General features: G+C 41.5%; 54 non-coding genes across 54 annotated transcripts; 22 read left to right on the top strand and 32 right to left on the bottom strand.

Annotated features, from left to right (window-relative positions):
* Positions 1-36: 36 nt before the first annotated feature.
* Positions 37-109, bottom strand: Trnak-cuu (transfer RNA lysine (anticodon CUU)). The gene has a single exon. It is a non-coding gene; the product is annotated as a tRNA-Lys (tRNA).
* Positions 110-184: 75 nt separating this feature from the next.
* On the bottom strand, positions 185-267 carry Trnal-cag (transfer RNA leucine (anticodon CAG)). The gene has a single exon. It is a non-coding gene; the product is annotated as a tRNA-Leu (tRNA).
* A 240-nt stretch (positions 268-507) lies between these two features.
* On the top strand, positions 508-590 carry Trnal-uaa (transfer RNA leucine (anticodon UAA)). The gene has a single exon. It is a non-coding gene; the product is annotated as a tRNA-Leu (tRNA).
* Positions 591-710: 120 nt separating this feature from the next.
* On the top strand, positions 711-782 carry Trnac-gca (transfer RNA cysteine (anticodon GCA)). Its single transcript has one exon. It is a non-coding gene; the product is annotated as a tRNA-Cys (tRNA).
* Positions 783-1,749: 967 nt separating this feature from the next.
* Positions 1,750-1,822, bottom strand: Trnak-cuu (transfer RNA lysine (anticodon CUU)). Its single transcript has one exon. It is a non-coding gene; the product is annotated as a tRNA-Lys (tRNA).
* Positions 1,823-1,897: 75 nt separating this feature from the next.
* On the bottom strand, positions 1,898-1,980 carry Trnal-cag (transfer RNA leucine (anticodon CAG)). Its single transcript has one exon. It is a non-coding gene; the product is annotated as a tRNA-Leu (tRNA).
* Positions 1,981-2,220: 240 nt separating this feature from the next.
* On the top strand, positions 2,221-2,303 carry Trnal-uaa (transfer RNA leucine (anticodon UAA)). The gene has a single exon. It is a non-coding gene; the product is annotated as a tRNA-Leu (tRNA).
* A 120-nt stretch (positions 2,304-2,423) lies between these two features.
* Trnac-gca (transfer RNA cysteine (anticodon GCA)) lies at positions 2,424-2,495 on the top strand. Its single transcript has one exon. It is a non-coding gene; the product is annotated as a tRNA-Cys (tRNA).
* A 215-nt stretch (positions 2,496-2,710) lies between these two features.
* Positions 2,711-2,784, bottom strand: Trnan-guu (transfer RNA asparagine (anticodon GUU)). Its single transcript has one exon. It is a non-coding gene; the product is annotated as a tRNA-Asn (tRNA).
* A 669-nt stretch (positions 2,785-3,453) lies between these two features.
* On the bottom strand, positions 3,454-3,526 carry Trnak-cuu (transfer RNA lysine (anticodon CUU)). Its single transcript has one exon. It is a non-coding gene; the product is annotated as a tRNA-Lys (tRNA).
* A 75-nt stretch (positions 3,527-3,601) lies between these two features.
* Trnal-cag (transfer RNA leucine (anticodon CAG)) lies at positions 3,602-3,684 on the bottom strand. Its single transcript has one exon. It is a non-coding gene; the product is annotated as a tRNA-Leu (tRNA).
* Positions 3,685-3,924: 240 nt separating this feature from the next.
* Trnal-uaa (transfer RNA leucine (anticodon UAA)) lies at positions 3,925-4,007 on the top strand. The gene has a single exon. It is a non-coding gene; the product is annotated as a tRNA-Leu (tRNA).
* Positions 4,008-4,127: 120 nt separating this feature from the next.
* Trnac-gca (transfer RNA cysteine (anticodon GCA)) lies at positions 4,128-4,199 on the top strand. Its single transcript has one exon. It is a non-coding gene; the product is annotated as a tRNA-Cys (tRNA).
* Positions 4,200-4,414: 215 nt separating this feature from the next.
* Trnan-guu (transfer RNA asparagine (anticodon GUU)) lies at positions 4,415-4,488 on the bottom strand. Its single transcript has one exon. It is a non-coding gene; the product is annotated as a tRNA-Asn (tRNA).
* Positions 4,489-5,166: 678 nt separating this feature from the next.
* Positions 5,167-5,239, bottom strand: Trnak-cuu (transfer RNA lysine (anticodon CUU)). The gene has a single exon. It is a non-coding gene; the product is annotated as a tRNA-Lys (tRNA).
* Positions 5,240-5,314: 75 nt separating this feature from the next.
* Trnal-cag (transfer RNA leucine (anticodon CAG)) lies at positions 5,315-5,397 on the bottom strand. The gene has a single exon. It is a non-coding gene; the product is annotated as a tRNA-Leu (tRNA).
* A 240-nt stretch (positions 5,398-5,637) lies between these two features.
* Positions 5,638-5,720, top strand: Trnal-uaa (transfer RNA leucine (anticodon UAA)). Its single transcript has one exon. It is a non-coding gene; the product is annotated as a tRNA-Leu (tRNA).
* Positions 5,721-5,840: 120 nt separating this feature from the next.
* Positions 5,841-5,912, top strand: Trnac-gca (transfer RNA cysteine (anticodon GCA)). Its single transcript has one exon. It is a non-coding gene; the product is annotated as a tRNA-Cys (tRNA).
* Positions 5,913-6,127: 215 nt separating this feature from the next.
* On the bottom strand, positions 6,128-6,201 carry Trnan-guu (transfer RNA asparagine (anticodon GUU)). Its single transcript has one exon. It is a non-coding gene; the product is annotated as a tRNA-Asn (tRNA).
* Positions 6,202-6,872: 671 nt separating this feature from the next.
* Trnak-cuu (transfer RNA lysine (anticodon CUU)) lies at positions 6,873-6,945 on the bottom strand. Its single transcript has one exon. It is a non-coding gene; the product is annotated as a tRNA-Lys (tRNA).
* Positions 6,946-7,020: 75 nt separating this feature from the next.
* Positions 7,021-7,103, bottom strand: Trnal-cag (transfer RNA leucine (anticodon CAG)). The gene has a single exon. It is a non-coding gene; the product is annotated as a tRNA-Leu (tRNA).
* Positions 7,104-7,343: 240 nt separating this feature from the next.
* Positions 7,344-7,426, top strand: Trnal-uaa (transfer RNA leucine (anticodon UAA)). The gene has a single exon. It is a non-coding gene; the product is annotated as a tRNA-Leu (tRNA).
* Positions 7,427-7,546: 120 nt separating this feature from the next.
* Trnac-gca (transfer RNA cysteine (anticodon GCA)) lies at positions 7,547-7,618 on the top strand. Its single transcript has one exon. It is a non-coding gene; the product is annotated as a tRNA-Cys (tRNA).
* A 214-nt stretch (positions 7,619-7,832) lies between these two features.
* Trnan-guu (transfer RNA asparagine (anticodon GUU)) lies at positions 7,833-7,906 on the bottom strand. Its single transcript has one exon. It is a non-coding gene; the product is annotated as a tRNA-Asn (tRNA).
* A 676-nt stretch (positions 7,907-8,582) lies between these two features.
* Positions 8,583-8,655, bottom strand: Trnak-cuu (transfer RNA lysine (anticodon CUU)). Its single transcript has one exon. It is a non-coding gene; the product is annotated as a tRNA-Lys (tRNA).
* Positions 8,656-8,730: 75 nt separating this feature from the next.
* Trnal-cag (transfer RNA leucine (anticodon CAG)) lies at positions 8,731-8,813 on the bottom strand. Its single transcript has one exon. It is a non-coding gene; the product is annotated as a tRNA-Leu (tRNA).
* Positions 8,814-9,053: 240 nt separating this feature from the next.
* On the top strand, positions 9,054-9,136 carry Trnal-uaa (transfer RNA leucine (anticodon UAA)). The gene has a single exon. It is a non-coding gene; the product is annotated as a tRNA-Leu (tRNA).
* Positions 9,137-9,256: 120 nt separating this feature from the next.
* On the top strand, positions 9,257-9,328 carry Trnac-gca (transfer RNA cysteine (anticodon GCA)). The gene has a single exon. It is a non-coding gene; the product is annotated as a tRNA-Cys (tRNA).
* Positions 9,329-9,543: 215 nt separating this feature from the next.
* Positions 9,544-9,617, bottom strand: Trnan-guu (transfer RNA asparagine (anticodon GUU)). The gene has a single exon. It is a non-coding gene; the product is annotated as a tRNA-Asn (tRNA).
* Positions 9,618-10,293: 676 nt separating this feature from the next.
* On the bottom strand, positions 10,294-10,366 carry Trnak-cuu (transfer RNA lysine (anticodon CUU)). The gene has a single exon. It is a non-coding gene; the product is annotated as a tRNA-Lys (tRNA).
* Positions 10,367-10,441: 75 nt separating this feature from the next.
* Trnal-cag (transfer RNA leucine (anticodon CAG)) lies at positions 10,442-10,524 on the bottom strand. The gene has a single exon. It is a non-coding gene; the product is annotated as a tRNA-Leu (tRNA).
* A 240-nt stretch (positions 10,525-10,764) lies between these two features.
* Positions 10,765-10,847, top strand: Trnal-uaa (transfer RNA leucine (anticodon UAA)). The gene has a single exon. It is a non-coding gene; the product is annotated as a tRNA-Leu (tRNA).
* A 120-nt stretch (positions 10,848-10,967) lies between these two features.
* Trnac-gca (transfer RNA cysteine (anticodon GCA)) lies at positions 10,968-11,039 on the top strand. Its single transcript has one exon. It is a non-coding gene; the product is annotated as a tRNA-Cys (tRNA).
* A 215-nt stretch (positions 11,040-11,254) lies between these two features.
* Trnan-guu (transfer RNA asparagine (anticodon GUU)) lies at positions 11,255-11,328 on the bottom strand. The gene has a single exon. It is a non-coding gene; the product is annotated as a tRNA-Asn (tRNA).
* Positions 11,329-11,997: 669 nt separating this feature from the next.
* Positions 11,998-12,070, bottom strand: Trnak-cuu (transfer RNA lysine (anticodon CUU)). The gene has a single exon. It is a non-coding gene; the product is annotated as a tRNA-Lys (tRNA).
* A 75-nt stretch (positions 12,071-12,145) lies between these two features.
* Trnal-cag (transfer RNA leucine (anticodon CAG)) lies at positions 12,146-12,228 on the bottom strand. The gene has a single exon. It is a non-coding gene; the product is annotated as a tRNA-Leu (tRNA).
* Positions 12,229-12,468: 240 nt separating this feature from the next.
* Trnal-uaa (transfer RNA leucine (anticodon UAA)) lies at positions 12,469-12,551 on the top strand. Its single transcript has one exon. It is a non-coding gene; the product is annotated as a tRNA-Leu (tRNA).
* A 120-nt stretch (positions 12,552-12,671) lies between these two features.
* Trnac-gca (transfer RNA cysteine (anticodon GCA)) lies at positions 12,672-12,743 on the top strand. The gene has a single exon. It is a non-coding gene; the product is annotated as a tRNA-Cys (tRNA).
* A 215-nt stretch (positions 12,744-12,958) lies between these two features.
* Trnan-guu (transfer RNA asparagine (anticodon GUU)) lies at positions 12,959-13,032 on the bottom strand. Its single transcript has one exon. It is a non-coding gene; the product is annotated as a tRNA-Asn (tRNA).
* Positions 13,033-13,708: 676 nt separating this feature from the next.
* On the bottom strand, positions 13,709-13,781 carry Trnak-cuu (transfer RNA lysine (anticodon CUU)). The gene has a single exon. It is a non-coding gene; the product is annotated as a tRNA-Lys (tRNA).
* A 75-nt stretch (positions 13,782-13,856) lies between these two features.
* Positions 13,857-13,939, bottom strand: Trnal-cag (transfer RNA leucine (anticodon CAG)). Its single transcript has one exon. It is a non-coding gene; the product is annotated as a tRNA-Leu (tRNA).
* Positions 13,940-14,179: 240 nt separating this feature from the next.
* Trnal-uaa (transfer RNA leucine (anticodon UAA)) lies at positions 14,180-14,262 on the top strand. Its single transcript has one exon. It is a non-coding gene; the product is annotated as a tRNA-Leu (tRNA).
* A 120-nt stretch (positions 14,263-14,382) lies between these two features.
* Positions 14,383-14,454, top strand: Trnac-gca (transfer RNA cysteine (anticodon GCA)). Its single transcript has one exon. It is a non-coding gene; the product is annotated as a tRNA-Cys (tRNA).
* A 215-nt stretch (positions 14,455-14,669) lies between these two features.
* On the bottom strand, positions 14,670-14,743 carry Trnan-guu (transfer RNA asparagine (anticodon GUU)). Its single transcript has one exon. It is a non-coding gene; the product is annotated as a tRNA-Asn (tRNA).
* Positions 14,744-15,419: 676 nt separating this feature from the next.
* Positions 15,420-15,492, bottom strand: Trnak-cuu (transfer RNA lysine (anticodon CUU)). The gene has a single exon. It is a non-coding gene; the product is annotated as a tRNA-Lys (tRNA).
* Positions 15,493-15,567: 75 nt separating this feature from the next.
* Trnal-cag (transfer RNA leucine (anticodon CAG)) lies at positions 15,568-15,650 on the bottom strand. The gene has a single exon. It is a non-coding gene; the product is annotated as a tRNA-Leu (tRNA).
* A 240-nt stretch (positions 15,651-15,890) lies between these two features.
* Positions 15,891-15,973, top strand: Trnal-uaa (transfer RNA leucine (anticodon UAA)). The gene has a single exon. It is a non-coding gene; the product is annotated as a tRNA-Leu (tRNA).
* A 120-nt stretch (positions 15,974-16,093) lies between these two features.
* Positions 16,094-16,165, top strand: Trnac-gca (transfer RNA cysteine (anticodon GCA)). The gene has a single exon. It is a non-coding gene; the product is annotated as a tRNA-Cys (tRNA).
* Positions 16,166-16,380: 215 nt separating this feature from the next.
* On the bottom strand, positions 16,381-16,454 carry Trnan-guu (transfer RNA asparagine (anticodon GUU)). Its single transcript has one exon. It is a non-coding gene; the product is annotated as a tRNA-Asn (tRNA).
* A 670-nt stretch (positions 16,455-17,124) lies between these two features.
* On the bottom strand, positions 17,125-17,197 carry Trnak-cuu (transfer RNA lysine (anticodon CUU)). The gene has a single exon. It is a non-coding gene; the product is annotated as a tRNA-Lys (tRNA).
* A 75-nt stretch (positions 17,198-17,272) lies between these two features.
* Trnal-cag (transfer RNA leucine (anticodon CAG)) lies at positions 17,273-17,355 on the bottom strand. Its single transcript has one exon. It is a non-coding gene; the product is annotated as a tRNA-Leu (tRNA).
* Positions 17,356-17,595: 240 nt separating this feature from the next.
* On the top strand, positions 17,596-17,678 carry Trnal-uaa (transfer RNA leucine (anticodon UAA)). Its single transcript has one exon. It is a non-coding gene; the product is annotated as a tRNA-Leu (tRNA).
* A 120-nt stretch (positions 17,679-17,798) lies between these two features.
* On the top strand, positions 17,799-17,870 carry Trnac-gca (transfer RNA cysteine (anticodon GCA)). Its single transcript has one exon. It is a non-coding gene; the product is annotated as a tRNA-Cys (tRNA).
* Positions 17,871-18,085: 215 nt separating this feature from the next.
* Positions 18,086-18,159, bottom strand: Trnan-guu (transfer RNA asparagine (anticodon GUU)). Its single transcript has one exon. It is a non-coding gene; the product is annotated as a tRNA-Asn (tRNA).
* Between the last annotated feature and the right edge of the window lie 660 nt (positions 18,160-18,819).

Below are 18,819 nucleotides of genomic sequence, written 5' to 3'. Positions count from 1 at the left end.
GTAAAGAGTGTCTATTTAAGCAATAACAACAAAAGACGCCCAACGTGGGGCTCGAACCCACGACCGTTGGATTAAGAGTCCAACGCTCTACCGACTGAGCTAGCCGGGCGACGACCAAGCAAGTATAAAGTAGAATGAAATCGAACCTTTAACAACAAAATGGAAGCGCTGCAAAAGTTATATCTGACAAAAGCGGGATTCGAACCCGCGCCTCCAAAGGAGACTGCGACCTGAACGCAGCGCCATAGACCACTCGGCCATCCTGCCTGATACTCCCGAGGTTTTCTCTCTTTTGATTTATAATTTTAGATGATCTGTTCGAATAGTGTAAAATTTTATTAACACCCTTTCGAAAATGTACGAACGGTTGTATCCTGCCCGTGCTCGTATCACTCTTCCGACCTCTCCACTAAATCGATAAGGCAATGAATGAAATGTATAAATGAACTAACTTCGTTTTCAATTTAATCCTAAAGCTACCCAAAACCGCTCAAGTTTCAGACCATGACTGGGTTGGCCGAGCGGTTAAGGCGTTGGACTTAAGTTCCAATGGACATCTGTCCGCGTGGGTTCGAGTCCCACACCCAGTAGAGTCACTTCACTCTTTTATCGAGTTGGCAAATAAAGGATGGTGTTTTAAATAATTTTATATACTTTACAAAATGAGATTGTAATATCGAAGACGTATGACTACTAAAAGTGAATGTAAAGGGGGTATAGCTCAGTGGTAGAGCATTCGACTGCAGATCGAGAGGTCTTCGGTTCAAATCCGGGTGCCCCCTTTTTCCTTTTGACATGATGAATTTCACCAGTTTTCCAACTTTCAGCAGGCGCTTGATTTATACTCCACTCTTTAGCTTGAAATGTTGCGGCTGTGGGGGGCCTTAAACTTGACAGCGTTTAAATTAAGACTTGTCGTTTAGAACAAAAGCACCGTTTCTAGGTATAAAATGTCTTTAACATGAAGAGTTTGTTGTTCGTAAAACTCTCCTAAAGACGTCCCTGGGTGGGCTCGAACCACCAACCTTTCGGTTAACAGCCGAACGCGCTAACCTATAGCGCCACAGAGACATGGAAAATGATTCGTTCGCTTAGATGCAAGTGAATCAAGAATGTTCAAAGTTTTCCCCTATGTTGCGTTCCGTGTTGCCTGAAAAACAAAACAGAAATGAATACGATCGTTACTACCATATGAAACGTGGCTGCTGTGTCACTTGATGAAGCTTGAATGTCTGTCAACTATACACTGAAGGTTAGGATTATTTGTACTGTACCTGGTGGAACTCCGAACGGAAAAAGTTATCTTGCTTTGCAGCTTTGCTGGATTTATAATTTGTTTCCTTAGGTTTGAAACCGACGGCAATTATTCTTTTTCTGCGGCGTCACATATTCAACCAGAAGATTTATCACCTGTGTCGCAAGCTGAGTTGGTTGATTAGATTTCATCTGATATAGATTAGGCTTAGAGTTCTTCTGAAACGGCATAGTAGCAAGCATAAGCGTACGTTTCAATTTCAACCAATGGATGCTGACGTGAGGTGTACCTGCTCGTTTTGTAGGGTTACATATCAGCAAGATTTCCACTGCAATTTGATACCTCCGATTGATTATTATCTGCTAGGTTTTTATCATATCACTAATCAAGAAACACAATAATTCAATTGTTTAAGTTCATACCACAGTTGCATTTTGAAGTTGCATTCATTCTGGTAAGTAAAGAGTGTCTATTTAAGCAATAACAACAAAAGACGCCCAACGTGGGGCTCGAACCCACGACCGTTGGATTAAGAGTCCAACGCTCTACCGACTGAGCTAGCCGGGCGACGACCAAGCAAGTATAAAGTAGAATGAAATCGAACCTTTAACAACAAAATGGAAGCGCTGCAAAAGTTATACCTGACAGAAGCGGGATTCGAACCCGCGCCTCCAAAGGAGACTGCGACCTGAACGCAGCGCCATAGACCACTCGGCCATCCTGCCTGATACTCCCGAGGTTTTCTCTCTTTTGATTTATAATTTTAGATGATCTGTTCGAATAGTGTAAAATTTTATTAACACCCTTTCGAAAATGTACGAACGGTTGTATCCTGCCCGTGCTCGTATCACTCTTCCGACCTCTCCACTAAATCGATAAGGCAATGAATGAAATGTATAAATGAACTAACTTCGTTTTCAATTTAATCCTAAAGCTACCCAAAACCGCTCAAGTTTCAGACCATGACTGGGTTGGCCGAGCGGTTAAGGCGTTGGACTTAAGTTCCAATGGACATCTGTCCGCGTGGGTTCGAGTCCCACACCCAGTAGAGTCACTTCACTCTTTTATCGAGTTGGCAAATAAAGGATGGTGTTTTAAATAATTTTATATACTTTACAAAATGAGATTGTAATATCGAAGACGTATGACTACTGAAAGTGAATGTAAAGGGGGTATAGCTCAGTGGTAGAGCATTCGACTGCAGATCGAGAGGTCTTCGGTTCAAATCCGGGTGCCCCCTTTTTCCTTTTGACATGATGAATTTCACCAGTTTTCCAACTTTCAGCAGGCGCTTGATTTATACTCCACTCTTTAGCTTGAAATGTTGCGGCTGTGGGGGGCCTTAAACTTGACAGCGTTTAAATTAAGACTTGTCGTTTAGAACAAAAGCACCGTTTCTAGGTATAAAATTTCTTTAACATGAAGAGTTTGTTGTTCGTAAAATTCTCCTAAAGACGTCCCTGGGTGGGCTCGAACCACCAACCTTTCGGTTAACAGCCGAACGCGCTAACCTATTGCGCCACAGAGACATGGAAAATGCTTCGTTTGCTTATATGCAAGTGACTCAAAAATGTTCAAAAGTTTTCCCTTACGTTGCGTTTCATGTTGCCTGAAAAACAAAACAGAAATGAATACGATCGTTACTACCATATGAAACGTGGCTGCTGTGTCACTTGATGAAGCTTGAATGTCTGTCAACTATACACTGAAGGTTAGGATTATTTGTACTGAACCGGGTGGAACTCCGAACGGAAAAAGTTATCTTGCTTTGCAGGATTTATAATTTGTTTCCTTAGGTTTGAAACCGACGGCAATTATTCTTTTTCTGCGGCGTCACATGAAACCAGAAGATTTATCACCTGTGTCGCAAGCTGAGTTGGTTGATAAGATTTCATCTGAATTAGATTAGGCTTAGAGTTCTTCTGAAACGGCATAGTAGCAAGCATAAGCGTACGTTTCAATTTCCACCAATGGATGCTGACGTGAGGTGTACCTGCTCGTTATGTAGGGTTACATATCAGCAAGATTTCTACTGCAATTTGATTCCTCCGATTGATTATTATCTGCTAGGTTTTTATCATATCACTATTCAAGAAACACAATAATTCATATGTTTAAGTTCATACCACAGTTGCATTTTGAAGTTGCATTCATTCTGGTAAGTAAAGAGTGTCTATTTAAGCAATAACAACAAAAGACGCCCAACGTGGGGCTCGAACCCACGACCGTTGGATTAAGAGTCCAACGCTCTACCGACTGAGCTAGCCGGGCGACGACCAAGCAAGTATAAAGTAGAATGAAATCGAACCTTTAACAACAAAATGGAAGCGCTGCAAAAGTTATATCTGACAGAAGCGGGATTCGAACCCGCGCCTCCAAAGGAGACTGCGACCTGAACGCAGCGCCATAGACCACTCGGCCATCCTGCCTGATACTCCCGAGGTTTTCTCTCTTTTGATTTATAATTTTAGATGATCTGTTCGAATAGTGTAAAATTTTATTAACACCCTTTCGAAAATGTACGAACGGTTGTATCCTGCCCGTGCTCGTATCACTCTTCCGACCTCTCCACTAAATCGATAAGGCAATGAATGAAATGTATAAATGAACTAACTTCGTTTTCAATTTAATCCTAAAGCTACCCAAAACCGCTCAAGTTTCAGACCATGACTGGGTTGGCCGAGCGGTTAAGGCGTTGGACTTAAGTTCCAATGGACATCTGTCCGCGTGGGTTCGAGTCCCACACCCAGTAGAGTCACTTCACTCTTTTATCGAGTTGGCAAATAAAGGATGGTGTTTTAAATAATTTTATATACTTTACAAAATGAGATTGTAATATCGAAAACGTATGACTACTGAAAGTGAATGTAAAGGGGGTATAGCTCAGTGGTAGAGCATTCGACTGCAGATCGAGAGGTCTTCGGTTCAAATCCGGGTGCCCCCTTTTTCCTTTTGACATGATGAATTTCACCAGTTTTCCAACTTTCAGCAGGCGCTTGATTTATACTCCACTCTTTAGCTTGAAATGTTGCGGCTGTGGGGGGCCTTAAACTTGACAGCGTTTAAATTAAGACTTGTCGTTTAGAACAAAAGCACCGTTTCTAGGTATAAAATGTCTTTAACATGAAGAGTTTGTTGTTCGTAAAACTCTCCTAAAGACGTCCCTGGGTGGGCTCGAACCACCAACCTTTCGGTTAACAGCCGAACGCGCTAACCTATTGCGCCACAGAGACATGGAAAATGCTTCGTTCGCTTAGATGCAAGTGAATCAAGAATGTTCAAAGTTTTCCCCTATGTTGCGTTCCGTGTTGCCTGAAAAACAAAACAGAAATGAATACGATCGTTACTACCATATGAAACGTGGCTGCTGTGTCACTTGATGAAGCTTGAATGTCTGTCAACTATACACTGAAGGTTAGGATTATTTGTACTGTACCTGGTGGAACTCCGAACGGAAAAAGTTATCTTGCTTTGCAGCTTTGCTGGATTTATAATTTGTTTCCTTAGGTTTGAAACCGACGGCAATTATTCTTTTTCTGCGGCGTCACATATTCAACCAGAAGATTTATCACCTGTGTCGCAAGCTGAGTTGGTTGATTAGATTTCATCTGAATTAGATTAGGCTTAGAGTTCTTCTGAAACGGCATAGTAGCAAGCATAAGCGTACGTTTCAATTTCCACCAATGGATGCTGACGTGAGGTGTACCTGCTCGTTTTGTAGGGTTACATATCAGCAAGATTTCCACTGCAATTTGATACCTCCGATTGATTATTATCTGCTAGGTTTTTATCATATCACTAATCAAGAAACACAATAATTCAATTGTTTAAGTTCATACCACAGTTGCATTTTGAAGTTGCATTCATTCTGGTAAGTAAAGAGTGTCTATTTAAGCAATAACAACAAAAGACGCCCAACGTGGGGCTCGAACCCACGACCGTTGGATTAAGAGTCCAACGCTCTACCGACTGAGCTAGCCGGGCGACGACCAAGCAAGTATAAAGTAGAATGAAATCGAACCTTTAACAACAAAATGGAAGCGCTGCAAAAGTTATACCTGACAGAAGCGGGATTCGAACCCGCGCCTCCAAAGGAGACTGCGACCTGAACGCAGCGCCATAGACCACTCGGCCATCCTGCCTGATACTCCCGAGGTTTTCTCTCTTTTGATTTATAATTTTAGATGATCTGTTCGAATAGTGTAAAATTTTATTAACACCCTTTCGAAAATGTACGAACGGTTGTATCCTGCCCGTGCTCGTATCACTCTTCCGACCTCTCCACTAAATCGATAAGGCAATGAATGAAATGTATAAATGAACTAACTTCGTTTTCAATTTAATCCTAAAGCTACCCAAAACCGCTCAAGTTTCAGACCATGACTGGGTTGGCCGAGCGGTTAAGGCGTTGGACTTAAGTTCCAATGGACATCTGTCCGCGTGGGTTCGAGTCCCACACCCAGTAGAGTCACTTCACTCTTTTATCGAGTTGGCAAATAAAGGATGGTGTTTTAAATAATTTTATATACTTTACAAAATGAGATTGTAATATCGAAAACGTATGACTACTGAAAGTGAATGTAAAGGGGGTATAGCTCAGTGGTAGAGCATTCGACTGCAGATCGAGAGGTCTTCGGTTCAAATCCGGGTGCCCCCTTTTTCCTTTTGACATGATGAATTTCACCAGTTTTCCAACTTTCAGCAGGCGCTTGATTTATACTCCACTCTTTAGCTTGAAATGTTGCGGCTGTGGGGGGCCTTAAACTTGACAGCGTTTAAATTAAGACTTGTCGTTTAGAACAAAAGCACCGTTTCTAGGTATAAAATTTCTTTAACATGAAGAGTTTGTTGTTCGTAAAATTCTCCTAAAGACGTCCCTGGGTGGGCTCGAACCACCAACCTTTCGGTTAACAGCCGAACGCGCTAACCTATTGCGCCACAGAGACATGGAAAATGCTTCGTTTGCTTATATGCAAGTGACTCAAAAATGTTCAAAAGTTTTCCCTTACGTTGCGTTCCATGTTGCCTGAAAAACAAAACAGAAATGAATACGATCGTTACTACCATATGAAACGTGGCTGCTGTGTCACTTGATGAAGCTTGAATGTCTGTCAACTATACACTGAAGGTTAGGATTATTTGTACTGAACCGGGTGGAACTCCGAACGGAAAAAGTTATCTTGCTTTGCAGGATTTATAATTTGTTTCCTTAGGTTTGAAACCGACGGCAATTATTCTTTTTCTGCGGCGTCACATATTCAACCAGAAGATTTATCACCTGTGTCGCAAGCTGAGTTGGTTGATAAGATTTCATCTGAATTAGATTAGGCTTAGAGTTCTTCTGAAACGGCATAGTAGCAAGCATAAGCGTACGTTTCAATTTCCACCAATGGATGCTGACGTGAGGTGTACCTGCTCGTTATGTAGGGTTACATATCAGCAAGATTTCTACTGCAATTTGATTCCTCCGATTGATTATTATCTGCTAGGTTTTTATCATATCACTATTCAAGAAACACAATAATTCAATTGTTTAAGTTCATACCACAGTTGCATTTTGAAGTTGCATTCATTCTGGTAAGTAAAGAGTGTCTATTTAAGCAATAACAACAAAAGACGCCCAACGTGGGGCTCGAACCCACGACCGTTGGATTAAGAGTCCAACGCTCTACCGACTGAGCTAGCCGGGCGACGACCAAGCAAGTATAAAGTAGAATGAAATCGAACCTTTAACAACAAAATGGAAGCGCTGCAAAAGTTATATCTGACAGAAACGGGATTCGAACCCGCGCCTCCAAAGGAGACTGCGACCTGAACGCAGCGCCATAGACCACTCGGCCATCCTGCCTGATACTCCCGAGGTTTTCTCTCTTTTGATTTATAATTTTAGATGATCTGTTCGAATAGTGTAAAATTTTATTAACACCCTTTCGAAAATGTACGAACGGTTGTATCCTGCCCGTGCTCGTATCACTCTTCCGACCTCTCCACTAAATCGATAAGGCAATGAATGAAATGTATAAATGAACTAACTTCGTTTTCAATTTAATCCTAAAGCTACCCAAAACCGCTCAAGTTTCAGACCATGACTGGGTTGGCCGAGCGGTTAAGGCGTTGGACTTAAGTTCCAATGGACATCTGTCCGCGTGGGTTCGAGTCCCACACCCAGTAGAGTCACTTCACTCTTTTATCGAGTTGGCAAATAAAGGATGGTGTTTTAAATAATTTTATATACTTTACAAAATGAGATTGTAATATCGAAAACGTATGACTACTGAAAGTGAATGTAAAGGGGGTATAGCTCAGTGGTAGAGCATTCGACTGCAGATCGAGAGGTCTTCGGTTCAAATCCGGGTGCCCCCTTTTTCCTTTTGACATGATGAATTTCACCAGTTTTCCAACTTTCAGCAGGCGCTTGATTTATACTCCACTCTTTAGCTTGAAATGTTGCGGCTGTGGGGGCCTTAAACTTGACAGCGTTTAAATTAAGACTTGTCGTTTAGAACAAAAGCACCGTTTCTAGGTATAAAATGTCTTTAACATGAAGAGTTTGTTGTTCGTAAAACTCTCCTAAAGACGTCCCTGGGTGGGCTCGAACCACCAACCTTTCGGTTAACAGCCGAACGCGCTAACCTATTGCGCCACAGAGACATGGAAAATGCTTCGTTCGCTTAGATGCAAGTGAATCAAGAATGTTCAAAGTTTTCCCCTATGTTGCGTTCCGTGTTGCCTGAAAAACAAAACAGAAATGAATACGATCGTTACTACCATATGAAACGTGGCTGCTGTGTCACTTGATGAAGCTTGAATGTCTGTCAACTATACACTGAAGGTTAGGATTATTTGTACTGTACCTGGTGGAACTCCGAACGGAAAAAGTTATCTTGCTTTGCAGCTTTGCTGGATTTATAATTTGTTTCCTTAGGTTTGAAACCGACGGCAATTATTCTTTTTCTGCGGCGTCACATATTCAACCAGAAGATTTATCACCTGTGTCGCAAGCTGAGTTGGTTGATTAGATTTCATCTGAATTAGATTAGGCTTAGAGTTCTTCTGAAACGGCATAGTAGCAAGCATAAGCGTACGTTTCAATTTCAACCAATGGATGCTGACGTGAGGTGTATCTGCTCGTTTTGTAGGGTTACATATCAGCAAGATTTCCACTGCAATTTGATACCTCCGATTGATTATCTGCTAGGGTTTTTATCATATCACTATTCAAGAAACACAATAATTCAATTGTTTAAGTTCATACCACAGTTGCATTTTGAAGTTGCATTCATTCTGGTAAGTAAAGAGTGTCTATTTAAGCAATAACAACAAAAGACGCCCAACGTGGGGCTCGAACCCACGACCGTTGGATTAAGAGTCCAACGCTCTACCGACTGAGCTAGCCGGGCGACGACCAAGCAAGTATAAAGTAGAATGAAGTCGAACCTTTAACAACAAAATGGAAGCGCTGCAAAAGTTATACCTGACAGAAGCGGGATTCGAACCCGCGCCTCCAAAGGAGACTGCGACCTGAACGCAGCGCCATAGACCACTCGGCCATCCTGCCTGATACTCCCGAGGTTTTCTCTCTTTTGATTTATAATTTTAGATGATCTGTTCGAATAGTGTAAAATTTTATTAACACCCTTTCGAAAATGTACGAACGGTTGTATCCTGCCCGTGCTCGTATCACTCTTCCGACCTCTCCACTAAATCGATAAGGCAATGAATGAAATGTATAAATGAACTAACTTCGTTTTCAATTTAATCCTAAAGCTACCCAAAACCGCTCAAGTTTCAGACCATGACTGGGTTGGCCGAGCAGTTAAGGCGTTGGACTTAAGTTCCAATGGACATCTGTCCGCGTGGGTTCGAGTCCCACACCCAGTAGAGTCACTTCACTCTTTTATCGAGTTGGCAAATAAAGGATGGTGTTTTAAATAATTTTATATACTTTACAAAATGAGATTGTAATACCGAAGACGTATGACTACTGAAAGTGAATGTAAAGGGGGTATAGCTCAGTGGTAGAGCATTCGACTGCAGATCGAGAGGTCTTCGGTTCAAATCCGGGTGCCCCCTTTTTCCTTTTGACATGATGAATTTCACCAGTTTTCCAACTTTCAGCAGGCGCTTGATTTATACTCCACTCTTTAGCTTGAAATGTTGCGGCTGTGGGGGGCCTTAAACTTGACAGCGTTTAAATTAAGACTTGTCGTTTAGAACAAAAGCACCGTTTCTAGGTATAAAATTTCTTTAACATGAAGAGTTTGTTGTTCGTAAAATTCTCCTAAAGACGTCCCTGGGTGGGCTCGAACCACCAACCTTTCGGTTAACAGCCGAACGCGCTAACCTATTGCGCCACAGAGACATGGAAAATGCTTCGTTTGCTTATATGCAAGTGAATCAAGAATGTTCAAAGTTTTCCCCTATGTTGCGTTCCGTGTTGCCTGAAAAACAAAACAGAAATGAATACGATCGTTACTACCATATGAAACGTGGCTGCTGTGTCACTTGATGAAGCTTGAATGTCTGTAAACTATACACTGAAGGTTAGGATTATTTGTACTGTACCTGGTGGAACTCCGAACGGAAAAAGTTATCTTGCTTTGCAGCTTTGCTGGATTTATAATTTGTTTCCTTAGGTTTGAAACCGACGGCAATTATTCTTTTTCTGCGGCGTCACATATTCAACCAGAAGATTTATCACCTGTGTCGCAAGCTGAGTTGGTTGATTAGATTTCATCTGAATTAGATTAGGCTTAGAGTTCTTCTGAAACGGCATAGTAGCAAGCATAAGCGTACGTTTCAATTTCAACCAATGGATGCTGACGTGAAGTGTATCTGCTCGTTATGTAGGGTTACGTATCAGCAAGATTTCCACTGCAATTTGATTCCTCCGATTGATTATCTGCTAGGGTTTTTATCATATCACTATTCAAGAAACACAATAATTCAATTGTTTAAGTTCATACCACAGTTGCATTTTGAAGTTGCATTCATTCTGGTAAGTAAGGAGTGTCTATTTAAGCGATAACAATAAAAGACGCCCAACGTGGGGCTCGAACCCACGACCGTTGGATTAAGAGTCCAACGCTCTACCGACTGAGCTAGCTGGGCGACGACCAAGCAAGTATAAAGTAGAATGAAATGGGACCTTTAATAACAAAATGGAAGCGCTGCAAAAGTTATACCTGACAGAAGCGGGATTCGAACCCGCGCCTCCAAAGGAGACTGCAACCTGAACGCAGCGTCATAGACCAATCGGCCATCCTGCCTGATACTCCCGAGGTTTTCTCTCTTTTGATTTATAATTTTAGATGATCTGTTCGAATAGTGTAAAATTTTATTAACACCCTTTCGAAAATGTACGAACGGTTGTATCCTGCCCGTGCTCGTATCACTCTTCCGACCTCTCCACTAAATCGATAAGGCAATGAATGAAATGTATAAATGAACTAACTTAGTTTTCCTTTTAATCCTAAACCTATTCAAAACCGCTCAAGTTTCAGACCATGACTGGGTTGGCCGAGCGGTTAAGGCGTTGGACTTAAGTTCCAATGAACATCTGTCCGCGTGGGTTCGAGTCCCACACCCAGTAGAGTCACTTCACACTTTTATCGAGTTGGCAAATAAAGGATGGTGTTTTAAATAATTTTATATACTTTACAAAATGAGATTGTAATATCGAAAACGTATGACTACTGAAAGTGAATGTAAAGGGGGTATAGCTCAGTGGTAGAGCATTCGACTGCAGATCGAGAGGTCTTCGGTTCAAATCCGGGTGCCCCCTTTTTCCTTTTGACATGATGAATTTCACCAGTTTTCCAACTTTCAGCAAGCGCTTGATTTATACTCCACTCTTTAGCTTGAAATGTTGCGGCTGTGGGGGGCCTTAAACTTGACAGCGTTTAAATTAAGACTTGTCGTTTAGAACAAAAGCACCGTTTCTAGGTATAAAATGTCTTTAACATGAAGAGTTTGTTGTTCGTAAAATTCTCCTAAAGACGTCCCTGGGTGGGCTCGAACCACCAACCTTTCGGTTAACAGCCGAACGCGCTAACCTATTGCGCCACAGAGACATGGAAAATGCTTCGTTTGCTTATATGCAAGTGACTCAAAAATGTTCAAAAGTTTTCCCTTACGTTGCGTTCCATGTTGCCTGAAAAACAAAACAGAAATGAATACGATCGTTACTACCATATGAAACGTGGCTGCTGTGTCACTTGATGAAGCTTGAATGTCTGTCAACTATACACTGAAGGTTAGGATTATTTGTACTGAACCGGGTGGAACTCCGAACGGAAAAAGTTATCTTGCTTTGCAGGATTTATAATTTGTTTCCTTAGGTTTGAAACCGACGGCAATTATTCTTTTTCTGCGGCGTCACATATTCAACCAGAAGATTTATCACCTGTGTCGCAAGCTGAGTTGGTTGATTAGATTTCATCTGAATTAGATTAGGCTTAGAGTTCTTCTGAAACGGCATAGTAGCAAGCATAAGCGTACGTTTCAATTTCAACCAATGGATGCTGACGTGAGGTGTATCTGCTCGTTTTGTAGGGTTACATATCAGCAAGATTTCCACTGCAATTTGTTACCTCCGATTGATTATCTGCTAGGGTTTTTATCATATCACTATTCAAGAAACACAATAATTCAATTGTTTAAGTTCATACCACAGTTGCATTTTGAAGTTGCATTCATTCTGGTAAGTAAAGAGTGTCTATTTAAGCAATAACAACAAAAGACGCCCAACGTGGGGCTCGAACCCACGACCGTTGGATTAAGAGTCCAACGCTCTACCGACTGAGCTAGCCGGGCGACGACCAAGCAAGTATAAAGTAGAATGAAATCGAACCTTTAACAACAAAATGGAAGCGCTGCAAAAGTTATACCTGACAGAAGCGGGATTCGAACCCGCGCCTCCAAAGGAGACTGCGACCTGAACGCAGCGCCATAGACCACTCGGCCATCCTGCCTGATACTCCCGAGGTTTTCTCTCTTTTGATTTATAATTTTAGATGATCTGTTCGAATAGTGTAAAATTTTATTAACACCCTTTCGAAAATGTACGAACGGTTGTATCCTGCCCGTGCTCGTATCACTCTTCCGACCTCTCCACTAAATCGATAAGGCAATGAATGAAATGTATAAATGAACTAACTTCGTTTTCAATTTAATCCTAAAGCTACCCAAAACCGCTCAAGTTTCAGACCATGACTGGGTTGGCCGAGCAGTTAAGGCGTTGGACTTAAGTTCCAATGGACATCTGTCCGCGTGGGTTCGAGTCCCACACCCAGTAGAGTCACTTCACTCTTTTATCGAGTTGGCAAATAAAGGATGGTGTTTTAAATAATTTTATATACTTTACAAAATGAGATTGTAATATCGAAAACGTATGACTACTGAAAGTGAATGTAAAGGGGGTATAGCTCAGTGGTAGAGCATTCGACTGCAGATCGAGAGGTCTTCGGTTCAAATCCGGGTGCCCCCTTTTTCCTTTTGACATGATGAATTTCACCAGTTTTCCAACTTTCAGCAGGCGCTTGATTTATACTCCACTCTTTAGCTTGAAATGTTGCGGCTGTGGGGGGCCTTAAACTTGACAGCGTTTAAATTAAGACTTGTCGTTTAGAACAAAAGCACCGTTTCTAGGTATAAAATTTCTTTAACATGAAGAGTTTGTTGTTCGTAAAATTCTCCTAAAGACGTCCCTGGGTGGGCTCGAACCACCAACCTTTCGGTTAACAGCCGAACGCGCTAACCTATTGCGCCACAGAGACATGGAAAATGCTTCGTTTGCTTATATGCAAGTGAATCAAGAATGTTCAAAGTTTTCCCCTATGTTGCGTTCCGTGTTGCCTGAAAAACAAAACAGAAATGAATACGATCGTTACTACCATATGAAACGTGGCTGCTGTGTCACTTGATGAAGCTTGAATGTCTGTAAACTATACACTGAAGGTTAGGATTATTTGTACTGTACCTGGTGGAACTCCGAACGGAAAAAGTTATCTTGCTTTGCAGCTTTGCTGGATTTATAATTTGTTTCCTTAGGTTTGAAACCGACGGCAATTATTCTTTTTCTGCGGCGTCACATATTCAACCAGAAGATTTATCACCTGTGTCGCAAGCTGAGTTGGTTGATTAGATTTCATCTGAATTAGATTAGGCTTAGAGTTCTTCTGAAACGGCATAGTAGCAAGCATAAGCGTACGTTTCAATTTCAACCAATGGATGCTGACGTGAGGTTTATCTGCTCGTTATGTAGGGTTACGTATCAGCAAGATTTCCACTGCAATTTGATTCCTCCGATTGATTATCTGCTAGGGTTTTTATCATATTACTATTCAAGAAACACAATAATTCAATTGTTTAAGTTCATACCACAGTTGCATTTTGAAGTTGCATTCATTCTGGTAAGTAAGGAGTGTCTATTTAAGCGATAACAATAAAAGACGCCCAACGTGGGGCTCGAACCCACGACCGTTGGATTAAGAGTCCAACGCTCTACCGACTGAGCTAGCCGGGCGACGACCAAGCAAGTATAAAGTAGAATGAAATGGGACCTTTAATAACAAAATGGAAGCGCTGCAAAAGTTATACCTGACAGAAGCGGGATTCGAACCCGCGCCTCCAAAGGAGACTGCAACCTGAACGCAGCGTCATAGACCAATCGGCCATCCTGCCTGATACTCCCGAGGTTTTCTCTCTTTTGATTTATAATTTTAGATGATCTGTTCGAATAGTGTAAAATTTTATTAACACCCTTTCGAAAATGTACGAACGGTTGTATCCTGCCCGTGCTCGTATCACTCTTCCGACCTCTCCACTAAATCGATAAGGCAATGAATGAAATGTATAAATGAACTAACTTCGTTTTCAATTTAATCCTAAAGCTACCCAAAACCGCTCAAGTTTCAGACCATGACTGGGTTGGCCGAGCGGTTAAGGCGTTGGACTTAAGTTCCAATGGACATCTGTCCGCGTGGGTTCGAGTCCCACACCCAGTAGAGTCACTTCACTCTTTTATCGAGTTGGCAAATAAAGGATGGTGTTTTAAATAATTTTATATACTTTACAAAATGAGATTGTAATATCGAAAACGTATGACTACTGAAAGTGAATGTAAAGGGGGTATAGCTCAGTGGTAGAGCATTCGACAGCAGATCGAGAGGTCTTCGGTTCAAATCCGGGTGCCCCCTTTTTCCTTTTGACATGATGAATTTCACCAGTTTTCCAACTTTCAGCAGGCGCTTGATTTATACTCCACTCTTTAGCTTGAAATGTTGCGGCTGTGGGGGGCCTTAAACTTAACAGCGTTTAAATTAAGACTTGTCGTTTAGAACAAAAGCACCGTTTCTAGGTATAAAATTTCTTTAACATGAAGAGTTTGTTGTTCGTAAAACTCTCCTAAAGACGTCCCTGGGTGGGCTCGAACCACCAACCTTTCGGTTAACAGCCGAACGCGCTAACCTATTGCGCCACAGAGACATGGAAAATGCTTCGTTTGCTTATATGCAAGTGAATCAAGAATGTTCAAAGTTTTCCCCTATGTTGCGTTCCGTGTTGCCTGAAAAACAAAACAGAAATGAATACGATCGTTACTACCATATGAAACGTGGCTGCTGTGTCACTTGATGAAGCTTGAATGTCTGTAAACTATACACTGAAGGTTAGGATTATTTGTACTGTACCTGGTGGAACTCCGAACGGAAAAAGTTATCTTGCTTTGCAGCTTTGCTGGATTTATAATTTGTTTCCTTTGGTTTGAAACCGACGGCAATTATTCTTTTTCTGCGGCGTCACATATTCAACCAGAAGATTTATCACCTGTGTCGCAAGCTGAGTTGGTTGATTAGATTTCATCTGAATTAGATTATGCTTAGAGTTCTTCTGAAACGGCATAGTAGCAAGCATAAGCGTACGTTTCAATTTCAACCAATGGATGCTGACGTGAGGTGTATCTGCTCGTTATGTAGGGTTACGTATCAGCAAGATTTCCACTGCAATTTGATTCCTCCGATTGATTATCTGCTAGGGTTTTTATCATATCACTATTCAAGAAACACAATAATTCAATTGTTTAAGTTCATACCACAGTTGCATTTTGAAGTTGCATTCATTCTGGTAAGTAAGGAGTGTCTATTTAAGCGATAACAATAAAAGACGCCCAACGTGGGGCTCGAACCCACGACCGTTGGATTAAGAGTCCAACGCTCTACCGACTGAGCTAGCCGGGCGACGACCAAGCAAGTATAAAGTAGAATGAAATGGGACCTTTAATAACAAAATGGAAGCGCTGCAAAAGTTATACCTGACAGAAGCGGGATTCGAACCCGCGCCTCCAAAGGAGACTGCAACCTGAACGCAGCGTCATAGACCAATCGGCCATCCTGCCTGATACTCCCGAGGTTTTCTCTCTTTTGATTTATAATTTTAGATGATCTGTTCGAATAGTGTAAAATTTTATTAACACCCTTTCGAAAATGTACGAACGGTTGTATCCTGCCCGTGCTTGTATCACTCTTCCGACCTCTCCACTAAATCGATAAGGCAATGAATGAAATGTATAAATGAACTAACTTAGTTTTCCTTTTAATCCTAAACCTATTCAAAACCGCTCAAGTTTCAGACCATGACTGGGTTGGCCGAGCGGTTAAGGCGTTGGACTTAAGTTCCAATGGACATCTGTCCGCGTGGGTTCGAGTCCCACACCCAGTAGAGTCACTTCACACTTTTATCGAGTTGGCAAATAAAGGATGGTGTTTTAAATAATTTTATATACTTTACAAAATGAGATTGTAATATCGAAAACGTATGACTACTGAAAGTGAATGTAAAGGGGGTATAGCTCAGTGGTAGAGCATTCGACTGCAGATCGAGAGGTCTTCGGTTCAAATCCGGGTGCCCCCTTTTTCCTTTTGACATGATGAATTTCACCAGTTTTCCAACTTTCAGCAGGCGCTTGATTTAAACTCCACTCTTTAGCTTGAAATGTTGCGGCTGTGGGGGGCCTTAAACTTGACAGCGTTTAAATTAAGACTTGTCGTTTAGAACAAAAGCACCGTTTCTAGGTATAAAATTTCTTTAACATGAAGAGTTTGTTGTTCGTAAAATTCTCCTAAAGACGTCCCTGGGTGGGCTCGAACCACCAACCTTTCGGTTAACAGCCGAACGCGCTAACCTATTGCGCCACAGAGACATGGAAAATGCTTCGTTTGCTTATATGCAAGTGACTCAAAAAGGGTTCAAAAGTTTTCCCTTACGTTGCGTTCCATGTTGCCTGAAAAACAAAACAGAAATGAATACGATCGTTACTACCATATGAAACGTGGCTGCTGTGTCACTTGATGAAGCTTGAATGTCTGTCAACTATACACTGAAGGTTAGGATTATTTGTACTGAACCGGGTGGAACTCCGAACGGAAAAAGTTATCTTGCTTTGCAGGATTTATAATTTGTTTCCTTAGGTTTGAAACCGACGGCAATTATTCTTTTTCTGCGGCGTCACATATTCAACCAGAAGATTTATCACCTGTGTCGCAAGCTGAGTTGGTTGATTAGATTTCATCTGAATTAGATTAGGCTTAGAGTTCTTCTGAAACGGCATAGTAGCAAGCATAAGCGTACGTTTCAATTTCAACCAATGGATGCTGACGTGAGGTGTATCTGCTCGTTATGTAGGGTTACGTATCAGCAAGATTTCCACTGCAATTTGATTCCTCCGATTGATTATCTGCTAGGGTTTTTATCATATCACTATTCAAGAAACACAATAATTCAATTGTTTAAGTTCATACCACAGTTGCATTTTGAAGTTGCATTCATTCTGGTAAGTAAGGAGTGTCTATTTAAGCGATAACAATAAAAGACGCCCAACGTGGGGCTCGAACCCACGACCGTTGGATTAAGAGTCCAACGCTCTACCGACTGAGCTAGCCGGGCGACGACCAAGCAAGTATAAAGTAGAATGAAATGGGACCTTTAATAACAAAATGGAAGCGCTGCAAAAGTTATACCTGACAGAAGCGGGATTCGAACCCGCGCCTCCAAAGGAGACTGCAACCTGAACGCAGCGTCATAGACCAATCGGCCATCCTGCCTGATACTCCCGAGGTTTTCTCTCTTTTGATTTATAATTTTAGATGATCTGTTCGAATAGTGTAAAATTTTATTAACACCCTTTCGAAAATGTACGAACGGTTGTATCCTGCCCGTGCTTGTATCACTCTTCCGACCTCTCCACTAAATCGATAAGGCAATGAATGAAATGTATAAATGAACTAACTTAGTTTTACTTTTAATCCTAAACCTATTCAAAACCGCTCAAGTTTCAGACCATGACTGGGTTGGCCGAGCGGTTAAGGCGTTGGACTTAAGTTCCAATGGACATCTGTCCGCGTGGGTTCGAGTCCCACACCCAGTAGAGTCACTTCACACTTTTATCGAGTTGGCAAATAAAGGATGGTGTTTTAAATAATTTTATATACTTTACAAAATGAGATTGTAATATCGAAAACGTATGACTACTGAAAGTGAATGTAAAGGGGGTATAGCTCAGTGGTAGAGCATTCGACTGCAGATCGAGAGGTCTTCGGTTCAAATCCGGGTGCCCCCTTTTTCCTTTTGACATGATGAATTTCACCAGTTTTCCAACTTTCAGCAGGCGCTTGATTTAAACTCCACTCTTTAGCTTGAAATGTTGCGGCTGTGGGGGGCCTTAAACTTGACAGCGTTTAAATTAAGACTTGTCGTTTAGAACAAAAGCACCGTTTCTAGGTATAAAATTTCTTTAACATGAAGATTTTGTTGTTCGTAAAATTCTCCTAAAGACGTCCCTGGGTGGGCTCGAACCACCAACCTTTCGGTTAACAGCCGAACGCGCTAACCTATTGCGCCACAGAGACATGGAAAATGCTTCGTTTGCTTATATGCAAGTGACTCAAAAAGGGTTCAAAAGTTTTCCCTTACGTTGCGTTCCATGTTGCCTGAAAAACAAAACAGAAATGAATACGATCGTTACTACCATATGAAACGTGGCTGCTGTGTCACTTGATGAAGCTTGAATGTCTGTCAACTATACACTGAAGGTTAGGATTATTTGTACTGAACCGGGTGGAACTCCGAACGGAAAAAGTTATCTTGCTTTGCAGGATTTATAATTTGTTTCCTTAGGTTTGAAACCGACGGCAATTATTCTTTTTCTGCGGCGTCACATATTCAACCAGAAGATTTATCACCTGTGTCGCAAGCTGAGTTGGTTGATAAGATTTCATCTGAATTAGATTAGGCTTAGAGTTCTTCTGAAACGGCATAGTAGCAAGCATAAGCGTACGTTTCAATTTCCACCAATGGATGCTGACGTGAGGTGTACCTGCTCGTTATGTAGGGTTACATATCAGCAAGATTTCTACTGCAATTTGATTCCTCCGATTGATTATTATCTGCTAGGTTTTTATCATATCACTATTCAAGAAACACAATAATTCAATTGTTTAAGTTCATACCACAGTTGCATTTTGAAGTTGCATTCATTCTGGTAAGTAAAGAGTGTCTATTTAAGCAAT

This window comes from Clavelina lepadiformis, chromosome 4 (assembly GCF_947623445.1).
Source record: "Clavelina lepadiformis chromosome 4, kaClaLepa1.1, whole genome shotgun sequence".
Lineage (NCBI taxonomy): Eukaryota > Metazoa > Chordata > Ascidiacea > Aplousobranchia > Clavelinidae > Clavelina > Clavelina lepadiformis.
The sequence above is the reverse complement of the archived record's forward strand: the minus strand, read 5'-3'. Positions and strand labels throughout refer to the sequence as shown.